Genomic DNA, 21,571 nt, shown 5'->3' on the forward strand with positions numbered 1-21,571 from the left:
GACTAAGCTTTGTGCTTTTGGGTGCAGGAGAAGATATTTGATGGACCTTTTGCTTACGTTTCAGTTCATGGCTTATTCCTCATTATGGCTCTTTTGTAACTCTGAACATGTTGGTGTTTCTGAGGCAATGGTGTTTGAGATTGCCATGTTCCGCTACATAAAATGAATAAAATCAAGAAGGAAAAGACAGGGTGAAGAAGTGAGTTTGCTGGTAGCTTGTCTTTTTTAATTTTGAGGTGTTCTGATCAACTTTTACGTGTCCAGCTCTCCAATGGTCAGCAGGCTAACCACACTGATGGAACAAAGCACCATTAGAGAGTAGGGCTTAGGAGGGACTAAACCTTGGCAAAAGAATTACTCAGGGCTGCAAAATCCCGCACAGAGCAAACACGCCAAATGCCATGTAAACATGAATTCTGTATTCTCCATCATGTTGTGGTTAATCAGTGGGAACGGGTAGTGCCGTGGAAAGCAGGAGCTGGTGCGCGTTGTTCTGTGACTTGTCTGTCGGTGACTTGCAGGCCATGTGGAGAGCCGTGGCACATGGCATGAAGTACGGGGTTTTCCCCTTTGTGTAAGCTGTTTCCATTCTGTCTTGTTTTTCTCACAAGTGGCGTTTTGGATGTATCATGTTTGTGGACATTTTCTGAGCAATTTTATTTCCGGATGGTTTATTTAAGGGAAAAATAACTTTATTTTACCCATTGTAGAAAAAATAGCTGATGTATGTCCACCCATTCAAAATAAAACTACTTTGGTGCTTTTGAAATGGGCCTTCTGCCCTTCTGCTCTGCCCTGGTGAGGCCACATCTGGAGCACTGTGCCCAGTTCTGGGCTCCCCAGTTTGAGAGAGACAGGGAACTACTGGGGAGGGCCCAGTGGAGGGCTATGGAGATGATAAGGGGACTGGAGCATCTCCCTGATGAGGAAAGGCTGGGAGACCTGGGCCTGCTTAGCCTGGAGAAGGACAGACTGAGAGGGATCTTACAGATTTCTATAAATATTTTAAGAGTGCGCATCAAGAGGATGGGGCCAGGCTCTTCTCAGCAGTGCCCAGCATCATGACAAGGAGCAACGGGCACAAACTGCAACACAGGAAATTCCACCTGAATAAGAGGAAGAACTTCTCTACCCTGAGGGTGATGGAGCCCTGGCGCAGGCTGCCCAGAGAGGCTGTGGGGTCTCCTCTGGAGATGTTCAAAACCCACCTGGACGCAACCCTGTGCAACCTGCTGTAGGTGACCCTGCCTTAGCAGGGGGCTGGACTAGATGGTCTCCAGAGCTCCCTTCCGACCCTGGCCGTGCTGTGATTCTGTGATTCCTGAGGACTTTCAGGATAGACTGCCTCTCCCATAATCACGATCCATAAGCTGCTCTTAGTAAGAGCTGCTCATGTTTTCCTTCAGAAGAGCTTCTGGCTCTTGAATCCCAAGCTCTACTGACATCCGCAAACCAGGTCTGCTGTGGAATTCGGAGGTAGTCAGAGGGGCTGATGGTACCATTTTCTGCAGAGTTTGATCTGCACTATTAAGTGCTCAGTATTTCCTATACTTTCATATCTGAGAACTGTTAGATGGAATTATTTTTCAAATATGCTCGCTCGGTCTCTGTTTTCCAGATGACATATTATGGTGTTAAATTTCTGGTTTTAACATGGCTTATAATTTTAACCGCACAGTTACAGAGCCCAGCTTCACCCTTGAGGAGTTCCTGTAGAGCAGGTGGCAGGACACCAGCAAATTAATTTATGTCATAAAGCCTGCAATTCAGCTGTTATTTCAGGTTTCTACTGTCTAAGTCTGTGGGCAGAAACTAGATATTGCCGTCGGTATTACTTTATGAAAATACAGGATACAAATCAGGCAAATATTTATAATTAAAAAAACTTGGGGCTTTAATCTAAATGTTAGTTTTCAATTAATGGTAGGAGAAGGGGTTGTTGTTGACCCACTCCAGCTGAAATGCAATTGCAATATAGGATTTTGTTCCTTCATTTGTTGTTAATCGCATAAACAAGTGGAAGAAAGGATGGGGAGACTAAAGTTAATTTGAGAAGAGATAGCGCTTCTGAGACAAACCTTAAATCTTGCTGAACCAGGGAGGTTAAAATAGTACTCACTGAGCACTAAATTTAACTTTTTCAGTATTTATTTCCTGTAGGCGGATTAAATTGTCCAGTCTCAAGGGAGTAAGTTTTTTTCATGTTGTGATAATGATTGGTATTCAATATCCAATTTAGGTTGTATGTTTAATAATTCAGGACTCGTGGTGAATCTTGGTAAGTGGAACTTTTTGCATATACGTCTGAGTTGTAGTTGAAAAATGGCTTAATATCTAATCTGAATAGTGCATATAAGCATTTATATCTTACATACTTCAGTTTTTCATAAATAGTATGATTCCACAACGTGTGTTTGTTTACAGTTTCATAATTATAATGCCAACATTCATGAGGCACTGAGGGGCAAACTTTACATGACCTGTATGGTGTCCAGTAAAATGTTAAGAGCTTTGTTTTCCAGGGAAAGAAACAGCCGTCATGCATGTGAAAAGATAACGGCTATTCTTCAACCAGATACATCCTGGTCTCCTTTGACCTTTGAACTCCCAAACTATCAGATAAGGCTTTCTAGGTAGCAGCTGCCTTCCCTCTCAAGAGAAAGACCTGATAAGTTAATTTGAATCTGAATTTTTCTTCCCTGCCCAGGGGTGTGTTGGAGGTATCTTTCATAAAGAATGGCTCTGAAAGATGGGAAGCAGTTGGGAAGTTGCAGGCAATATTTACTGGGGCAATGAAAAAGGTTATTTTCTCAAATGTGAGTGTTGCTTGGATGAAGTCTGCTTTAGGCTTTTACATCTAATAGCTGCTTGTTTACATATTTGCCTTCTTATTCTAACTTAAGTCACTTTAATCTGGTTACTGGAAACCGTATGTGCTGAAACTGAAAGGCAAAATGTCATATCGCAGTGGAAAGCTGGAGAGCAAATGATAAGAGGGCAGCTTGATGGGGAAGCAGATGGCGCAGAGGGGTGTAGAAAAGCAAACTGGTTAGGCAGCATAGATGTGGGGTAGGGAGAAAGCAGCTGAGAGAGGAACTGAAGAGGCACCTGGTAGAGGATGTGGTTGTGAGAAGATGTCATACATTGAGCCTAAAAAGGAGAGAAATGAAGGGGTTAGGTCAGGGGGAGGAAGCCATGAGTGGGACTTGAGAGGCATGAGTGCTGAGATGGGATGGATGGCTTTCTGCTGAAAGAAAATCTTTGAGACAAATAGTGCTTGCTGGCCCTGATAAGAGCATCTCATTTGGGCTCATGATTGTTTCTTTGATCAGAAGCAGCAGTTCCGAAAGGGTTGCTTTCAATTAAGTACTACAGATTGTGTTATTTTGGGTGCAACTGTCTTTATTTAAATGTATGTGCAGTCATGGAAGGATGAAATGGTCATCCAAGACAATCCCTCGCAGGAGTCTCAGGGCAGATAGAAATAATGAGTAATTGAAAGTACAGCTGCTAACTTTTAAGTTAGAACGAGCTGACTTAAACTTGTGTTTGTGGATGAAAACCTGGTCTGAATCAGCCTCTGATGCATTTCCACTTACTTGTGACAGTATCCACTGAGTGCTCGAGTTATGCTGCTGTGCCTGTTGTGCATTTCTGCTAAGGGCTCACTTCATTTCTAACTGTGGATTTCTGCTGAAGAGCATTACTGTGGGTGAACACATTTCTACTGTGTTGTTTGACTGTATTGTACCAAAACGAAAATGCTGATACGCTCCCAAACTGCAGTAACCTCTTAAAGATTTTGAAAATTTTAATCGGCTGTCCCTTATTCTTATCCAGATTGCACATTTCCAGTTCTGCATATGCATCATGCAAACGCTGTAAAACTTATAGATCAACTACTCTTTCTGAACCTAAAGAAGGATATTCACAGAAGCTAACTGGATCTGTCATACCATTGGTGGAAAGAGGGAGCTTGCTCCTCAGGTTGGTACGTTCAGTGGCTACATCCACTGTGTGCTCAAACTTCCTTTCCAGAAGGACTGATGACTACATGAGGAACCAAGGATAGCAGTACATTATATTAAAATTATTATTTGTGAACACCCTTTGGAATATAATAGTCCAAACACTGTCATTTACAAATTCCAAATTTTGCTTTCTGCTCATGTGGCTTCAACAGCATTAGTTAAAGTTGGCTGGTTTAGCAAACATTTTTTGTCATTACATATATTTGCTATTACATTCTTCAAGAGTAAATCATGGAAAAGTAAAAGCATTAAATGGTTGAATAGTAATAAACATATCTCAACCCCATGTTATAGAGATGATATATATGCAGCCATTTACAAAAAGAGAAGAAAATGGAAGAAAGGGAGGAATATCAGTTAGGAACAATCTTATGTGTTCCCAGCAGTTTTTAACGCTGCTATAAGTTTTAGTAGTTTTCTTTTTTAACAAAAGAAATGATTATTTTTTCAATTTAATGGATTTAATAAGTAGATGATAATACACGGAATTTTTATTTACAGCTTCTTTTTAACTGCGGCTGAGTAAACGCTTGAAGTATTTCTTGTTTAACAAAATAATAACTGATAATTTAGCTTTTAAAAATATACCTTTGGGATGTAGAGAGTTTTCTTCTAGTTTCTAGACTTTAAGAACATGTCCTGTGAATACAATTTTTTTTGCATCTTTCCTCACGGATTTTGTTCCTTCTGATGAGCTTTGTAAACGATGGGTTAAAGTGGGACATGTAATCCTTTTTCACTGTATTTTTTTAACAGAATGTTTTCACGGGTGAGTGCAATGCCTTTCACAAATGGTCATTGTACATTATTAAATAGATGATGTTAATAGAGGATTCTTAATGCATTCACCAAGCATCTTAATTAATGTTGGTAGAAGCCTTCTTATACCTTGGGAAATAATGCAAGATTCAGTTCCAGCTTGTTGGCTCTTTATCAACCCCGCTTAAAGCAACTGACCATGAGGGTCTTATGCCTCCCAAGCCTGTACTTAGGGTTTACCTGTTGAATATGATTTTGATGACAAATTTAAGGAAAGTTCATATATGGAATAATAATTCTACGCCATGACAACGGTATCAAAACATTACTGCTCTTCTTGCATTCGTTTTCTTCTACTGGCCAAAAAAGCTGTTTGTGAGTTGAGACTCTTAGAGACCTTTGAAAGCAGAGAACTGGTTCCCCACCACCACCCACCCTGCCCCAGCTGGATCTATAGGCTCAGTGCAGGTCAAAAGTGCCAAGACAGAAAGTATGCATCTATTAAAATTAACTAGAACTCCCCCTAAATAAATAAGCAAACCCCCCAAATAACCCAACTTTGACAGAAATATGTGTAGAACTTTTTTCTCTGTTTCTCAGTAGTAGCTCTACAGTTCCCTCTCATAGCAGGTTAAATTGAGCCCACTGGGGTCATTGGGACATTTGTCCCTATAAAGGCTGTGAAAGCCCCTACTTTCCTCTAATGATAGACACCATTTCTAAAAGCATAAAACCTCTCATGTTCTGGAGCTGAAAGCATAACTGGAAGCTGGAAGCCTGGTTTTCTAAAAGTGCTGTTAGGGGCAGATTGGCGTTTGCTGAGTCCCACACTGGGCTGTCACAGCAGATCTTTGCTGGCATCGCTTGACCCTTCCCACCTCCCGCGGGGCAGCTGGGCTGGGCTGCTCCCAGCGAGGGTGCTGGGCACGGAGACCCGTGGAAGTTAGCTGACAGCATGAATAACTGGCTGTAGGGGCAAGGTCAAAGCATCTGATAACTGGGGCTTCTAGTACTTTCCAACACTAACTGCAAGACGTATTAATTTTGTCTGTCAAAAAGAGACTAAAGCAGTACTTAGGAGCTGAAGATTATTCATTTAAACCATGAAAAGGCTGAAGTTAGAGTGATGGATGTTTTGGAGGATGCAAGAGGAGACTAAAGTTATATTTAAATATGAATCCACTGTGAAGCTGTCATAACACCCCTTACAATAAAAACTAAAATTGCTGAGCTGCAAGATTTGTTTTCTGAAACTATACTTAGGAAGTAACCAGTCTTCTGCTTCTGTGGTATTTCTCAGATTAGGGAATTTAATCTTTTTGAGGTTTGTTGTTTAGTCAGTCTGACCCTCATGGTGGGTGTGGCATGAGAGCTTTCCATGCAGCCCTGAGTTTTGGCTTGATCCCATGGGAGGTTCGTAGGTTGTATGAAAGGGGCTCGAACATCCAAATGGACATCCTCTGGAATTATTGACTTGGGAGAACAGGAAATACAGGTTAAGTGCATTTATTCTTCTCAAGACTCCTTTGGGTCTACCAATGGTTGAATTTATCTTCATGAAAGGATGTTTTGCATGCCGGACGTAATGTATTTTGAATCTCAGCTTGAGTGAGATTGCAGTGATAGAGTATATATTAACATCCTCTCTTTTATAAAATGAACATGGACCGTTTCATTTCTACTTTAGCTTTTTTTCCTTCATTTTAAAGAACTACATTAGATGCTTCAAAGAAATACTGTTTTGTTCTTCTAAGGATTAATTTGGAAATTGTAATGGTGGAACATATAATTTGATTGCATTATTAACAGTTGATTTCATCCCGCCACATGAGATACAGTTAGTGTGGGTGTCATGGAAATTTTATTCACTTCATTACAGGGGAGGTACCCATGATGATGATAGTGGTATCCCTCACTAACACGTACAACTGATTTTTATGTTTTTTCTTGTAGGACTGATTGCAGCTGTTATAGCCATAATTCTTTTAAAAAGTGTCTAATAAATACATTTCAAGAGGTGTACTTAAAATCTGTAATGTGAATTGAAAGTATAGATACATTGCTGTATCTTGGGGGGGGCAGGGAAAAGTGACAGGGGTTTTGGCAAATCTTTTTTTGTCACAGTCTTGCCTTTATTTGCTTCCTCGTGATTAATGCTTCTTGTTTGTTAGGTTTCTTAGGGTTTTATGTTGTTGGTTTGGGTTCTCTCCCCCCCCCCATGTTGTCTCCTCTTATTCTAATTGTTGATCTTGCAGAGGAAAAACAACTTTTATCATGAATGGAGCGGACAAAAAAGTGGTCAGCTGGTAAGGAGTTACTGGTAATAGATCAATGCTTCTAGAATATTTAAATTCTTTCCCCATTTTATTCAGTGGAGGTTTTATTAGTGCTTCAAAAGTCAGAACCTTCAGGGTTTGTGAGCTACTTCTCTGCAACGTTCCGTTCCCCATCTTCTAAGAGAAGAAAAGTCTAGGCAAAACTTGGGAAAAGATTGGATAAAATAGCCTATTGACTGTTTATGATAAAGCAGCTGGGAGTGGGTAAGGACATATGAGGACATCTTATCTAAGTCTAGAACTTTTAAAAGCTTTGATTGAGTTGTATTGTCCTATTTAAATCCACTTGATCACCTTAAGGCTACAATCATTTAAATGTTCAAAGCCAGGTATTTTTGAACAAAGGTTGTGAATAAGTGACTTGCTTTTACCATAAGGGATTCTTTATCCTAGGAGTTTGTATCTTGATATCCTTGATTAGATAGTCCCTTCAGGAGAGGACTGTAGACTCAGATACAGGCTTGGTGTGTTTGCTCATCAAGATACTACTGCTTTCTGCTGTTCTTTACAAAGGAAGGGAATTTTTATATAGGCTTAAAGACTTCATGACTGCAGACATCTTGGCGCAGAAGGAGACCTTGTGAAAAGCACCTGTGTTGTTGCAACAAAATGGTCTTTTTTTTTTTAAAAGACATATTTCTTTAGGAACATACATGGTTTGCCTTTTGGTAAAGTTTATATAGTTCATCTTGCCATGTTTCTGTGCAGATTCCAGGATGCTGGAATCTGGTATGCCAGATACCAATACTGCTATGGTATTGCCCCCCCTGCCCTCCAATTTCCATTATTAAAATATTAGTGAACACAATTAATTAAAAACTTGTCTCGGGATTCACAAATTTCCTTTTTGGAGGATTACGATTTTTGTCTGCAATGAGCCAGAATTCCTCTTTTCCACAATGTGCATTACAAAATACAAAGCGGATTGGTGAATTCAGGAAAAATGAAATAATATGTTCCAAAATTTTTAGACTTTTAAGTGCCGGTATCTGTCTTACTAGTACCAATCCTTGCCTTATGGCAGTTGGCTTTCACTTACTGCAGTGATCACAGTCTCTTCCAGTAAAGTTCACCAGCATACTCCTACCCCTTTTTTGTACAGATCAGATGGCCTTGCAGTATTAGTAAAATGTAAACTAGCAGTTTAAATGAGATTACTGGGATTAGTCATCTGGACAGAGAAGATTTAAAGTGGCCTTGGTTGAGGTCCTTAAAATTGTGAAGTAGACAGTAAAGCCATTATGGTCCAAGTGGAAAAATTATAAAAATAAATTAAGATGCAATGAAAGAATGGATTTGTTTCGTGTTTTGATTATGTCAAAAGAAATAAAAGCATGATACTACCTTGTATTTTTCTGATCAGCATAGAAGCTTCCTTGTGGCAAAAGATAAGAGAAGCATGCCAGGAAATAATTGCTTTTTAAAAAAAGAGTTTCATAACACTAAGGAATACTTTTGCTGTGGAGGAAAGCATGCATACTTTCTAGATATTTCTATATAACTCTGTGTGCATCTCACAGACTTGTTTAAGAGACTTTCAATCTCAGTATTTTTACAGCATATAGAAGAAAGCATTTCAACTAGCACTCCTTTTGTTTTAGGGATTCTTTCCTTTGTGTCTCAATCCTGGACTTCTTTGTTAGAATCCATTCTCCTCCTGGTGTTATTCCTCAGTTTGCTTTCCACCTGAGTGTTCTTCTACACTTAAGATGTTTATTTCCATGTTTTCCCTTGGCTTCTCCTTCCTTAGCGTGGACTGATAGAACGATTTTGTTTTGGAGACATGGCAAGAAAAGAGTGTGGCTCCTAGCCTACTTTTTTCCCCATATGCATGGACAGCTCCCCTACGCTTGAATTATTAGTTTCTTTCTTTGGTGAGAAAGACAGAATTAAGCCATCCCAGGTGGTGCTTGTTTTGCTTTTCTATTGCTCTGTGCAGCAAGCATTTGACCAAAAGACTGAGTAGGAAATACAGCTTAAGACTCAGTGGAGCTACACAGGTCCTGTGTAATCTAGGCTTTGTAATACTGAAGTAATAAACTCTTCCCCCAATTTCACACCTTGGAAATCATCTGCACTGAGTTTTATTCTTGGCTTGTGGCTTGCTGTTTCCACCTCCTCAGTCTGATAGTTGTTGTCTAAGGAATATTAGAATTTGTCTTTATTTTCAGTCATTTTTTCTCCCTCGTGCAGTATCAGACTGTTGCCACCCAGTATTCTTGTGTTACCACGTGTAGCTTTTCTCCTTTGTTCTGGTATAAGAAGTAAGGGTTTTTTTTTCATTGTAATTTTCAGTAATTAAACTGATTAGAATTAAACTGGTGGGGAAACTGCATTTGATTACACAGGCAATACAGAGGAGGTAAAACTCATCTAACTAGGTTCCTTTCCAGCCTTTAGGCTTTTAATAGCTAAGTTAATTTCCTAGAGGAATATGGGCTGATTGAAGGAAAAACTATAATCATTAATTGCGGTACATTTAATTTGTTTGAAGTATAAAGAAAAGACTGCCTGAGACTTTAGGGGAAGAAAAGAGCCGTGCTCCTGCACAGTCACTTATTCCAGCCAGAGGAGTGGGGGTTTTTCTGCCTGTAACAAATTCGGGTAAATTTTTTGACTCTTTGTGGGTTTTATACTCGGTAGGAGTGATATCCTTAGATCACAACATTGTTAGAGATAAATTGACAGGACATCTCTTCCTGAGAATCATGACCATAAATTTATGCTATGTATATAGTAGTGTAGTTTTGTATTGTAATCTCTCTGATGCTTCAGAGAGAAAAGATTTTCTCTAGCTATCCAGTGAACCGTTTCTTTGCTAACGTGGTTATAGAATATAAGATTGCTATAGTTGCTTTCAAAGAGAAAACATAATTTTCCATATTCAATGAAGTTTTTTTTTTTTAAAATGTCATTTAATTTCTTTCTCCCTGATGATTAGAGCAGGTGGCTGGTGTTCTGGGACCTCTCTCTATTAATTGCCACTAGAGAAGTAATTTTATATAGAGCTTTAAAAGATGATTCATCTTTTTCTTTTCTGAACAGCTATAAAAACATACTTTACCTGCCTTACGGATGTGTATATGTAGCTAAAGGTGCCTGTAATATCCTTTGACATTACTGGTCTGTGTATTCATTAAAGCAGCATTTGTACTAACATTTGCCTAATTCTGTCTTTATTGTCTTCGTACATTTTTCAGAAGTACTCAGCTGACTCATAAATCATGCGAGTAGTATACAGAATAATGAAATGAAATGTTTGCTTTACACAAATTAGATTATAGCATCCCTGTTTGTGTCTCCTAGATGTGGAATAGGTCACTGTGCATTCCATGCTAATCCTGGATTCCAAAGGTCTATATGAAAGCTTGGAGCTTCTTAGAATTTTGAAATTTTTGATATAAACTATAGAAGGAATGATAACTCATTAAAATGCCAACTTAGTGAGGACATGTTTTCAGAAAGTTGCTCCAGATGAGCTGTATGCATTGCAATGTTTGGGAGAAAAATGACTAAACTTGGACCACACTCATTCATCCTAATGTGGATTTTGTGCCACATCTATTTTTCTCCCTTTTTGCCTTACAGAAAGATAGGTAAACAAAAGCATAGATGTGCTTATTTGAACAACACCTAAAAAATACTCAGTAATAGGGAAAAAAGGAGCAGCATATTCTGAAGTGATTAATTATCTTTCCCAAATTTTTCTTTGGTCTGATTGTACAAATTGTTTGTAGGATTTTTTTTCTTTGTTTCCCATGTCATAAGCTCTGATTAGTAAGCCATCGTCCTTTTTATTGAAGCTTTCTGTGAGAATACCTTCAACAGTTAGGTGCTATGGTATACAAAAAGCTTGTGATTGAGTTGTGGCAAAGAGTCAAACTTGTTTGCTTATTTGTTTTACACAGTAGTACTGCTCTTTAGTCAATGGGCAAAGTGTTATTTGAAGCAATGAAAGAAAATGTTAGCAAAAATAGCAAGTGCCAGCAGTTCTTGCTGTTTTGAGTAGTGGTTGTAGCTGAAATCATTTGTGGTGGAAGTGCTTGTGGTGATGGTGATTAACCACAAGCATCAGCCACCAGAGCGTGAATTCATGTTATCCACCTTAGGTTCACAAAACACAGATGTCCCACATTGCCACCTGACAGTGCCTGCCTCTCGGTACTGGCCATTTAGGGAATCAGTCTTCCACATGCGGTCTTCTGATCTGCATCCAACAGTCTTGTCTGCTCTAGACAACTGAAATATATTGTCTAACTGGGAATAGCCCCACTTCAACAGGTAGCATGAGTCCTGCCCGATATAGGCAACATTTCCTTATCTACAGTTGACCAGTGGAATTAGCAGGAAGCAAGAATGTGTAATTCTAGGGATGGCACTTTGGAGCGTATATGATCAAGCTATTGATTAGGTGTTGCAGCCTGATGATTTCTCTTTCTGCCTGGCATTATTGGTGTGTGACAGTGCAGCCAGCCTACCCTTCTGTTGTGCTTCAGAGAAAATGAAGGATTCTTGTCCGGCCTAACCTCAGTTAATTTTTCATCAAAGCCTGAATACCACTTCTGCCAGATATTATCTGCTTGAATGCACAGTCTTATAACAACAGTGCCTATTTGCTGCATTTTATTTTTTATGTTTATAATAGCTTTAATCTCCTTCATCATTAAGAACTGCCTGTAATCTTAGTGTTAAAGAAGTATCTCGAGAGTATAATAAACCTGACTCCTTGCTTTATGTCTCATGGCGCCATGGGGTACCCAAGGAGCAGGTACGCAGCTGACTTGCAGGCAAATGAGGTGGAGAGCACTGTGTGGTAGGCAAGGAACTGAGCAGTATGGCTCCAACCTGACGAGTGCTGAGATAAATCATGAACTGTGAGCATCTGCAGCTGGGAAAGAGTAGAAACCCCCAACAAGCTGAGAGGAACAAAGAATTGTCCCACACAATCTGAAATCCTGTCATTGCCATGGATTGCATCTGGGCTCTTGGCTCTGTCACGCGTTTGAAAATATCTACAGACCTTCACATTGTTTTGATTACTCGTGATCTCCTTTTACTTTAAAGATCCTGAGTAGAGGTTTTTAAGTTTTCAGGACACATGAGAATGGTAAGCTAACAGTAAAAATATATTTTTTCTGTATTTTTTTCAAACTTTAGATTATCTTTTTCCATTTTAAGAGATGTCATGGATTATATGTTCCAGGAACAGTAAAATGGAGAGGATAACTGATCTCCCTGTGACTAAGGTGACTTACTTTTATCATAAAAGGGGCAATTTCTGATTTCTCTGATAGAGTAAGTTGATGGCTACACTGTATTCTTAATACCTTTTATGGTCTTCTCAAGATTTTTTTTTTCTTTTATTTTTCAGCTTCTAGATGGTAACTTTTTTAAGGAATTAGTTAAGATAAAGTATGGATAGTGTATTTGACAACAGTACACAAAGATTTGAGACAATATTCATAGGCACTGTGTGAGACATCCAGTCCATATTTTACTGCAAGCATTATTCCTGGTTTGACTGAAATACTGAGGTTATTAAGTTCCACTTTCCCTTATAAAGGAATACACGACCATAGTTATACAAATATTTAGCCCTATAGCAACAGTTTGGGCCTGTGCTTGAAAACAAAAAAAGTACAGTAAAATACATAACCAGATTCTCTGTTTCTTCTGTAATGTGGCTCACACTGACCACAGTGGGAGCTGGTTCTAATTTCAGGATATGTAGAGAAAGGATCATTAGAGAGGTTATACAACACGTTCATATGCAGAGCATGTTACGTTCACCCAGTTGGATACATTTTAAAGTAGACCTTACTTCAATCCTTTACTTGCAGGCTCCTTAAATCCTACATGTCTGCGCTAGTTGCTTGCAGGAGCTTGTAATTCGCTGTCAAAACCTTCCTTCCAGGCTGCTCTTGCAAAAACAGTGCAATAACACCTTGCCTTCCTCTAACTTTGTGGCAAAATTTGCAAGTGAAGTCTTGTCTGCTTAGCTGGAAAAAAATGCGAGGGCTGTTTTGGCAGGGCATGAGGTGTGCCTTTTTTTTTTTTTTTCTCCCTCCTCCTTTCTTTTTTCATCTTCTTTTTCTTTTTTTAAACTGAATATTGTTCATTAGTGTTAATACCCTAAGAAAAAACAGTGGTGTGGGCACTCAGTTTTATTTGAAAACACGCCCACTGAGGTCAGCCCTGCAGCTGTAGCCAGGATTGACCTTGCTTAGACTGCCTTTGAGTAAATCAGAAGCACCGCAGGGTGTGCCTACACCACAGGGTACCTCTTACTGCTGTTACCCTACGCGTACTGCTGTCGGGGCAAGGCCCCAGGTAGCTTCTTTTCAGCAGTTGCCTTTGGTTTCATAATGAGGTAGGTTTTTTTATTGTTTTGTAGCCTGAATGTTGAATATTAATGTTTTAAGACTGAAAGATGTTAGCTTTTATCACCTTTTGATTTCTTTTTGATTTGCAGAGCGTAATTGTTGCTTTATTAAAACTTTATCCAATCAGATGTTTTCCCTCTTGAAGTAAAATATTATGCAATTACTTCCTTGTGAAGGAAATTGAAATTAAATCTTATGAATAGCTACACCATAAGTACCATACCAATGTTTTAAAAATATTAAAAAAAAGACAAAAAAGCTCATAGGGTAGTGTTCTTGTGTACAGGTAGACTTTGGGAGGTTCAGTGCTGGTTGTAAATTTGAAAAGATAAAAGCAAAGAAAGCGCAAAGAAATCACAAAGAATTCATTCTGGGTTTTTTTTCTGTTTTCCAGATAACATGTTCTCGTGCCTTTGGGATACTGAAAAGATGCATGAATTATATAAATTTCACTAATTATTTTGAAAGAATTACTACCAAAACTACTTTTCTAATTGTGCAGGTAGAACCTAGGACTACCTGTTATTCTATTTTGCGTAGGTTTTTAAATATTGGTGATGACTCGACTTTAATGGATTAATTATATACTACAGCACTTTGATTCCCTTTAATGTTACATTTACAAACCACACAAATGGCCCAAATTACGAGATGAAGAATTGGCTGTAGTAGACCTGAATATTTTTTTCCTCATTATTCTCCCCTGAAATAAGTTCCTGTTGTTCTATGTTTCAACTCGGCTGTATTCTAAACTGCCTTGATGATCTAGAAGGCAACATTAAGTGGTTGAGCAAACCACGAATTGACACACAAAATGGATGAAATCGTAACTCATAGCTTTCTCTTTAGCATCTGGTAGTGTGTGACAATTTATCAACCTGTGTTTCAGAATGAAATTATTCCTGCTTTGCACCTTTCTCCCGTTTGCCAGAAAAAAAATGAGATAAGTGTGAACTCTGCAAAGGGGTTCACACAAAACATGATGATGGACGTTTCTGTGCTTGCCAGCCAGTTTTAGCCTTTTCTAGCTTCCTCCCTTCAAACTACAGCTTCTGATTCAACAGGTCTGTGTTCTCCCTCCCAGGGATGAGATCAGCCTCATCAAACAGGTTCTTCTAACTGTCCTTCACAAGGTGCTGGTGGGAAACCTTTTCCTTTTGCATCGCTTTCTTTCCTTTGATTTGGAATAGATGTTTCTGTCTAGCTGAAAATAATACCAGTGGATGGGTATGAAGGCTATTAATTTCATTGCTATGAATGTGTGAACTGAAGTTTTTGTGGGATTTCACCTGGAAATGTTTTGTGGAGTTGTGTTTGGGACTGAAGATTTTCATGATGAATACCATTCTTAAAAATGAGTTCATCTGTTTTTTTGAATATTCTTTCAAGTTACATTTTTTTGCTGTGGTTGGTTGACTTCCCCACCAAGAAGCAATTGTGGTGATTTAGAGTCCTCAGGCTAATGTAAAATTTAGGCTCCTATTAAAGTTGGAGCCTAATCTTCAGTCCATATGGAAGTTTATACAGCACCATTTAGGAAGTACTCTAGGCCAAATGCCTTCCCTCATGTGTTTTTCTCAGTATGTGTTAGTCAACTTCAATTTCTGTTAATTTTCTCTCACTCTGCATTAAAGCAATTAGTGTATTTCACTGCAAGGTAAAAACCTGTCATTTTTTCTCCTTCTACTTTGAAGGTATGCCTCTGATGTACTCTAAATTTTAAATGCCAGATGATAGCTGTGTGCTTATACCTATACTGCCTTCACAGGACACTGATATGCTGCTGCTGGCTGCTTCCTTGCCTGCATTCGTTTTTGTGGGTTTGGTGTTCGGGGTTTTTTTCCCCTCTTCATATCAGATTTCAGAGATTTTTCTGCATATGACTGATTGAGCTTAATGGGTATAATATATAATTTCTAAAAATAGCTTTCTTGCATAAATACACATTATATATTGAGTTGGTAATGTATTATAAGGAGAACAATAACTGAAAAGTTTCAACAGTTATTGTTTCCTTATTGAATTCAGATTGTTGTGAAGGCAATTTCCTTGACAGCATCAACTCCAGAGCACTTATTAGTATGCTGATGTTTTTTGTTTCCTTAATCTACCTATGAAATACCCTTTACAAGCTTGAAGTGGGAGATAAATGACTACTTTATTTGCAAAGATGGCAAAATTTATTTTTAAGAATTTGTTCTCAATACAGAATTTGTGAGGGGGGAATAGAACAGCACAAGTTGTATGACAAGTAAACCACGAAGCCGTTTTATAAAGCATGTACTTTTAATTGCACAAAGCATTCAGTTAGGTCTTATTTATCTTTAAAGCAGGACAAATTTGTAGTGTACATATTCAGTATCTGAGAAAAAGGTAAGGCATTGAAAATTCAGTCCCTTTTTTTTTTGTCTCCCACATCATCTGTTTTGCTAACACAGATAGTGGAAGCTTCACAAACTGAATTGTTTGGACTCATTTGGTCATGCTTCTTGACATCTTGGCTATTTAGAAAGAGAGCTTGAAGTTGATGATTTTTACTAACATTCTTTTTACGGGCATAAGAGGAGATTTCTTAATACATGGAATCTCAAGTCTTTGTGTATTGAGGAGTATGATGTGCTGTCAATCACCCATTAAAAGCAAGCAAACCCCAAAATTATCTGGGTAAACTCTGAGGCATTTCAGGAGCCTTCAGGAGTAGAGTGGCTCAAGGCCAGGTCTTTGGCCAATGCAGGGATTGCTCCAAGGAGCTGTGGTGTCAGGGCTGGAGAACGCAGAGCAGTGGGTCCTCTGGGGGTCTGACCCACTGCCCTTGCACTCTGAGTGTAGCCATCTACGTGAGGCTGCAGTTTGTGCATGAGCCAAAGGATTCAGCCCCAGTTTGGCCCTTTGGTGTTAGTCCAGAGCGGCAAAAGCCTTTTTCAGGTATGGAGAGAAGCAACTTTTTTGTAGAAATCTTCTGCATCGTAGAAAACAGTTATGTAAATTGCTGCTAACCATATTACGGAGCTGTTTCTGGTGTACAGTTGCATGCAGGTTATATATATATATATATATTTATAAAAATAACACTCTCCATATTGAGTAAGTATCAGAAGGCTGTATTTACAGAAGGCATATAGGTGTCTGAAGATGCTAATAGTGGTACTTATGGATGTACCTAAACGTTTGAAGTCAACCTTATTTTGTAGGCTGGATGGTTTTCTAATTTCAAGTAGTCTCTGCTTTGCACCATTAAGCAGTTACATAACTTTTCAAATCTGGCCCAGTCTGTTATTATAATGTTATTTTACCTCTTCTGATTGCTGTGGCTTTGTGTGCAAGGAGGTATTTTGAGTAAAGTTAATTATAGTGGTGACTATATTGTAGTATATTGTGTATGGCTGTATTTTATTAACTGTGTATACTTCAAAATTACTTCATGATCTGTAAGCCTAACGCTTTTTACTTTAAGGCACCAAAACCCATCTCATGTTAAAAATGGTTGAATGTATAAGGTGCAGTTGTTAGCTCACTCCTCTGTTCTCTCTGCTTTCTTAAGAAAAGATCAAACAAAATGCAGTGACAGGTAAGGATGTCTCACAAAACATGTAGAAGAAATGTAGCTTCCCCTTCCATAAATTACTGGTACTCTGCTCACCAGCTGCCTGTTATGATGTTTTATTGATGAATAAAAATGGTGTCTGAGGCAATAGAATGTCTTGCTTCTTACAACACTGCCAGTTATAAAGATGTCTTCTTGAATAAATTTCACAATTAGAAAGTATTGACAAAAATATTCAATCTTTTTTACATCAAAATAAGCTCAAACATCTGCTGCCAAAGTCAGACAATATCAAGTAATCTTTTAAAAGTGTATTTTTATTATACTGACAGATGCATGGCTGCATGACATAGATGTCAATTTAAGTTACTAGTGCCATTAATACTTGACAAAGACATGCTCCCAGAAGAATTTACGTTTTTAAAATGTTGTCAGATGAGTATATGCCAACAAAAAGTAAGCAGAGTCATTCAGCTATGTTGTTAACAAAGCTAAAAGCATGTTATCTCCAGAGACATCACAAAAATTGGTATTCACATCTTTTCTATTTTCTAAATTCTGCAGAGTTGACAGCAGAAAAAATAATACTGTGTCTGCAAATGTCTGTTTAAGCAACCCGTACATACATCCTTTTTCACTTTTTATACCTTTTGGCTTACAGTGCAGAAAGATTTTCAGTTTCATTTGAGGTGAACTTCTTCAGCATTCATTTGGTTTCCACAAAATGTCAAATAATCCTACTTCTTGGCAAGGATGCTTTTGTAAAGAGAACATTGAGGAAAATGTTAAGACCTGTGCCAGAGTTTCTGGTCTGCTTATACAGTCAAAAAAGTGTTGGAAAGCTATATGACTTAACTCATTACGAAGACTGAGATTTAAAACATTCGTGTCCAGTTCTTATTTGTCAAATATGCTGGTATATTCATTATTCAAATTTGTACATTTTAGTGCCCTGAGATTTCATTGTGGGTATTCTGTAATGAGAAACTAAGCTTACTTTAAATTCTTTCCTTCCAAGTCTTTTCTTTTTCTTTTCTCTCTTTTTCCCACAGAAGTGTTTTGGAAGGACTTTTGTTTCTTAGAGCAAGAATGGAGTTTTCTGGGTAGACCTGACCTGTGTTAGCAGAGTTTGTTTAGTAGTGCTGTCCTGGTGCTGCTGCTCTATGTTAAAAAGCATAAAAGTCTAGTCTGATGAGGTGCCAGGTCACTTGAAACACTGAACTTCTGGTTGAATCTCAGGTCATAAACATCTCATTAAGGGCTAAATAGTTATACTCTGTGATAAGAGGCTGTTTTTTCTTTTAAGTGGATTTATTTCTTTATAGTGGATTTTTTTCTTAGGGATGAGACTCAACTTTGTAGAAACACTTCTTACTGCTAATGATTCTACTGTACTAACAAAAATAAATCTAGAAGTAAAGGGCTGAAAGCCATGCTGCTACTTCTAGATTATTTCCCTTCACTGTACTGAGGCAGACTGTGGAGGCGAGATGAGATCTGCCTATCAAAACACAGAGTTCAATATTCCTTCTATAAACAGAGGTGAGCTGCAGCATCTCCTGTGCTGTGGTCTGTCTCATCCTACTACTATTTGAAGTACATCACAGGAACTGGTCCCCAGATATGTCTCCCCCCCTCCTTTTTTTTTGTAATTATTGTTTTTTTTTTTTTTTTTATTGAAGCTTGTGTTACTGGTGCAAGAAAAAATATTTAAAAGTATATGAGCTCTCACCTCTGCTGCCTCTTGCAGGCCATCACCAAGAGAGATGTTTTGGATGGGGCTTTATCAATGTGTGTAATATTTCAATCTGACAAGGAAGTAGGTAGTCTGCTGGCAGCCTGCCCACTCTGTGTCATCACTCCTCTTAGTAAAAATGAGTACTTATTAAAATAATATTTCAAGGTTTGTATTGTAAACAGACTTTCAGAATTAATGCCCAGGAATGTATTGTACACTGTACTTAGTAAGGAGGCAATCTAGAAAGGTTGGGCCAATTGACTTGAAAGGGTAACATGGGGAATGAAATGAGGTGCAAGAAATCTTTACCTCACATTCCTTTGGAACCCCTCTTATGCTTGTTTGTTTTCTTTTACTGTTCTTTGCCTTGGTAACTTGGTAGCAATTCAGACTTCCTCTTTGCTCCCACGCCAAGTCTTCTATAACTTCAGAATCTTGTGCAGTTCTGGAATCGTGAAATAAGGGCAAGAGGTTAGTCAAGACGGATTTACTAATTGCCTACAAATGTTGTAATATGTGCTACCTAAGGCTGGGCATGCCCTGAGTTAGGTGGGAGAGCTGTGCACATGCACAGTGTAGTGGTGCAACCTGGGGAGCAGTTTGGACTGTGTGTAGTTTGGTGGTTGAAAGCTTCTAGGATCCCACTGCCGGTTGCTCATACCTACCCATAGTTGAACCTCGACAGCAGGAGCCCCTTTCAAAGTGTTTTGCAAGTCTTGGTCGTTTGGGAGCACTGATGGACAAAATGCAGCGGTGGATTAACACTGAGGGACTCAGAAGTGAGGCCGTGCTCTCTCCAACGTAATACGATGTGATTACTGCCATGGGACTGTGCTGACCTCCTCTCCAAGCTCTGGCTGGGGAAAAGTATTTCTAAGATGCTAAGTGACAGGTTACTTCCTTAATGGTAGGGCTTTCCCAAAGATGGGAAGAGAGGTATATTTTATTGAACCTTTCAAGTAAAGTCTGAAAAATCTGAAAGTAAAAGTTCTTGCTCTATGAGTGACACATTATCTTTCTGGAAAGGATATTGTAAGTATGATTCAGTTGTGTTCTTTCCTTGCATCATAGGAAAATGGTTTGATTTTCCTTCTAGTATGCAAGCATAATTCTTTAAAAAAACAGTGCCTGTAAATTATTACTGCAATTTCAATAGCTGTGGTAGATGCATTGCAGCCAAAAATCTATTTCAACTGTTTTTGCTGTTTCTATAGAGAAGTGTGCGATGCTGACTTATAATATACGTTATTAACAAGTTTTAGAAAGATGAACATTGTCAGCAAAACTTAATGAGAGAAACATAATTCTCTGAGAAGCCATCGAATGAGAGTTTGCAATGGGGATGTTGGCTGAGTGTCAGAAGAAACTATTTTAGCAGTGGAAACTTTGGTTGCAGTGAGGTTTAGCAGGTCTTAGCAGTGTCTCTCAGATCTCTCAAACATAATAACTGAAATCCTAGAGTTTGACTCACTCAAGAATTAGAATGGTAATTGTAGGTGTATTCTACGATGCCAAAAAGAATAAGCTTGAACAGCAGACTCACAGCAGTAGATGACACTTTGTTACTTTTATTTTCTTCTGATACAAAGTATGCTGAATTTTATCTTGGATAAACTCATATTGCAGGGAGGGTGATGCTGCCTGTTACAGGAGGCTTTTGGAAGCTGCTGTAAAAATATGTGGGCCTATTTTTAATTTGTTTCTTTCTTTGATAGTGAATTTCAGTGAGGGCAAGAATAGGTCAGTTCAGAAAGATTGAAGTTCAGTGGCGGTCTTTGCAGTATGTCTGCACACATTTTTTCAAAGGCGGTTTATATATGGTGATATTTATTCCATGATAGCACTTTTATAGAGGATAGCCTATAGAGATGTTTATCAGGTATGAATGATCTTGTCCTCTTTTTCAGTTTTCCATTTTGTGCCTGTGCCTCTTGCTCCAATCTTTCTGTATCTTCAATCAGGCACTTCTTTGAAAATGGCTACAAATTACTTTGTTTTAGAAACAATGATTATTTAGAAAAAATGCCCCATTTTCCTCCATCTAATCTTCCAGAGTATTAGAACCAGACTTGGATCAGAAAGATGCACACAACATCTCTCTAGGTCTTGGTCTCAACGATTCACTCACTCAGCGTAGGAACAAATAGTCCTAGGATGGATAACTGTGTGTAGCTTGCAGTTTGATTTGATATGGTCAGCTATGCAGATATACAGCTACACATTTATTTCTTTAAAGAACATTGCATTTTGAATAAAATAGAGCTACTTATAGATTCACTGTAAGATAATAGTATTAATGGTATATGTTTCTTTTAAAATCAGAGATCTTGGGTATGCTACTTTCATGGAAAAAATTAGCTTTTTGATAAAGACAGTTTTACTACAGTGTCAGCTGGCTGCAAGTGGTTGAGCTGAAAGGGATGATAAGTCAGAGATGTTTGTAGAATATCTGAAAAAAAATGATGAAGACAAAGGTAACTCATTTTTTTGCTAAAAGTCTCAAGCAAGTGATGGTAAAAACAACGGCAGGGACTTTGGTGTTTACAGTCTTCTATTTAGGAAGTGGAGGGAAATCACAGAAACAATAATGTCTAACAGTAAAAAGTTTGAATACTAGAAAATACCAGTTTTATTCTGTGTATCTTGCCATCTATCCTTGTCTTACAGCAGGAAATGGTTAGATATAGCTTCTCCTTTACTTATCAGCAAGCAGTAAGAAATACTTGCTTCCAACCCTTATACTCTTGCTTTTATGCTGCGCTTTATCTATATTACTATAT

At 38.4% G+C, this 21,571-nt stretch overlaps 1 protein-coding gene across 2 annotated transcripts in view; it reads left to right on the top strand.

Annotated features, from left to right (window-relative positions):
* Positions 1 to 21,571, top strand: part of MACROD2 (mono-ADP ribosylhydrolase 2) — a 936,136-nt gene that overhangs the window by 216,383 nt on the left and 698,182 nt on the right. The gene's annotated exons all lie outside the window — the stretch shown is intronic.

Source organism: Falco punctatus (genome assembly GCF_963210335.1).
Source record: "Falco punctatus genome assembly, chromosome: 12".
Taxonomy (NCBI): Eukaryota; Metazoa; Chordata; class Aves; order Falconiformes; family Falconidae; genus Falco; species Falco punctatus.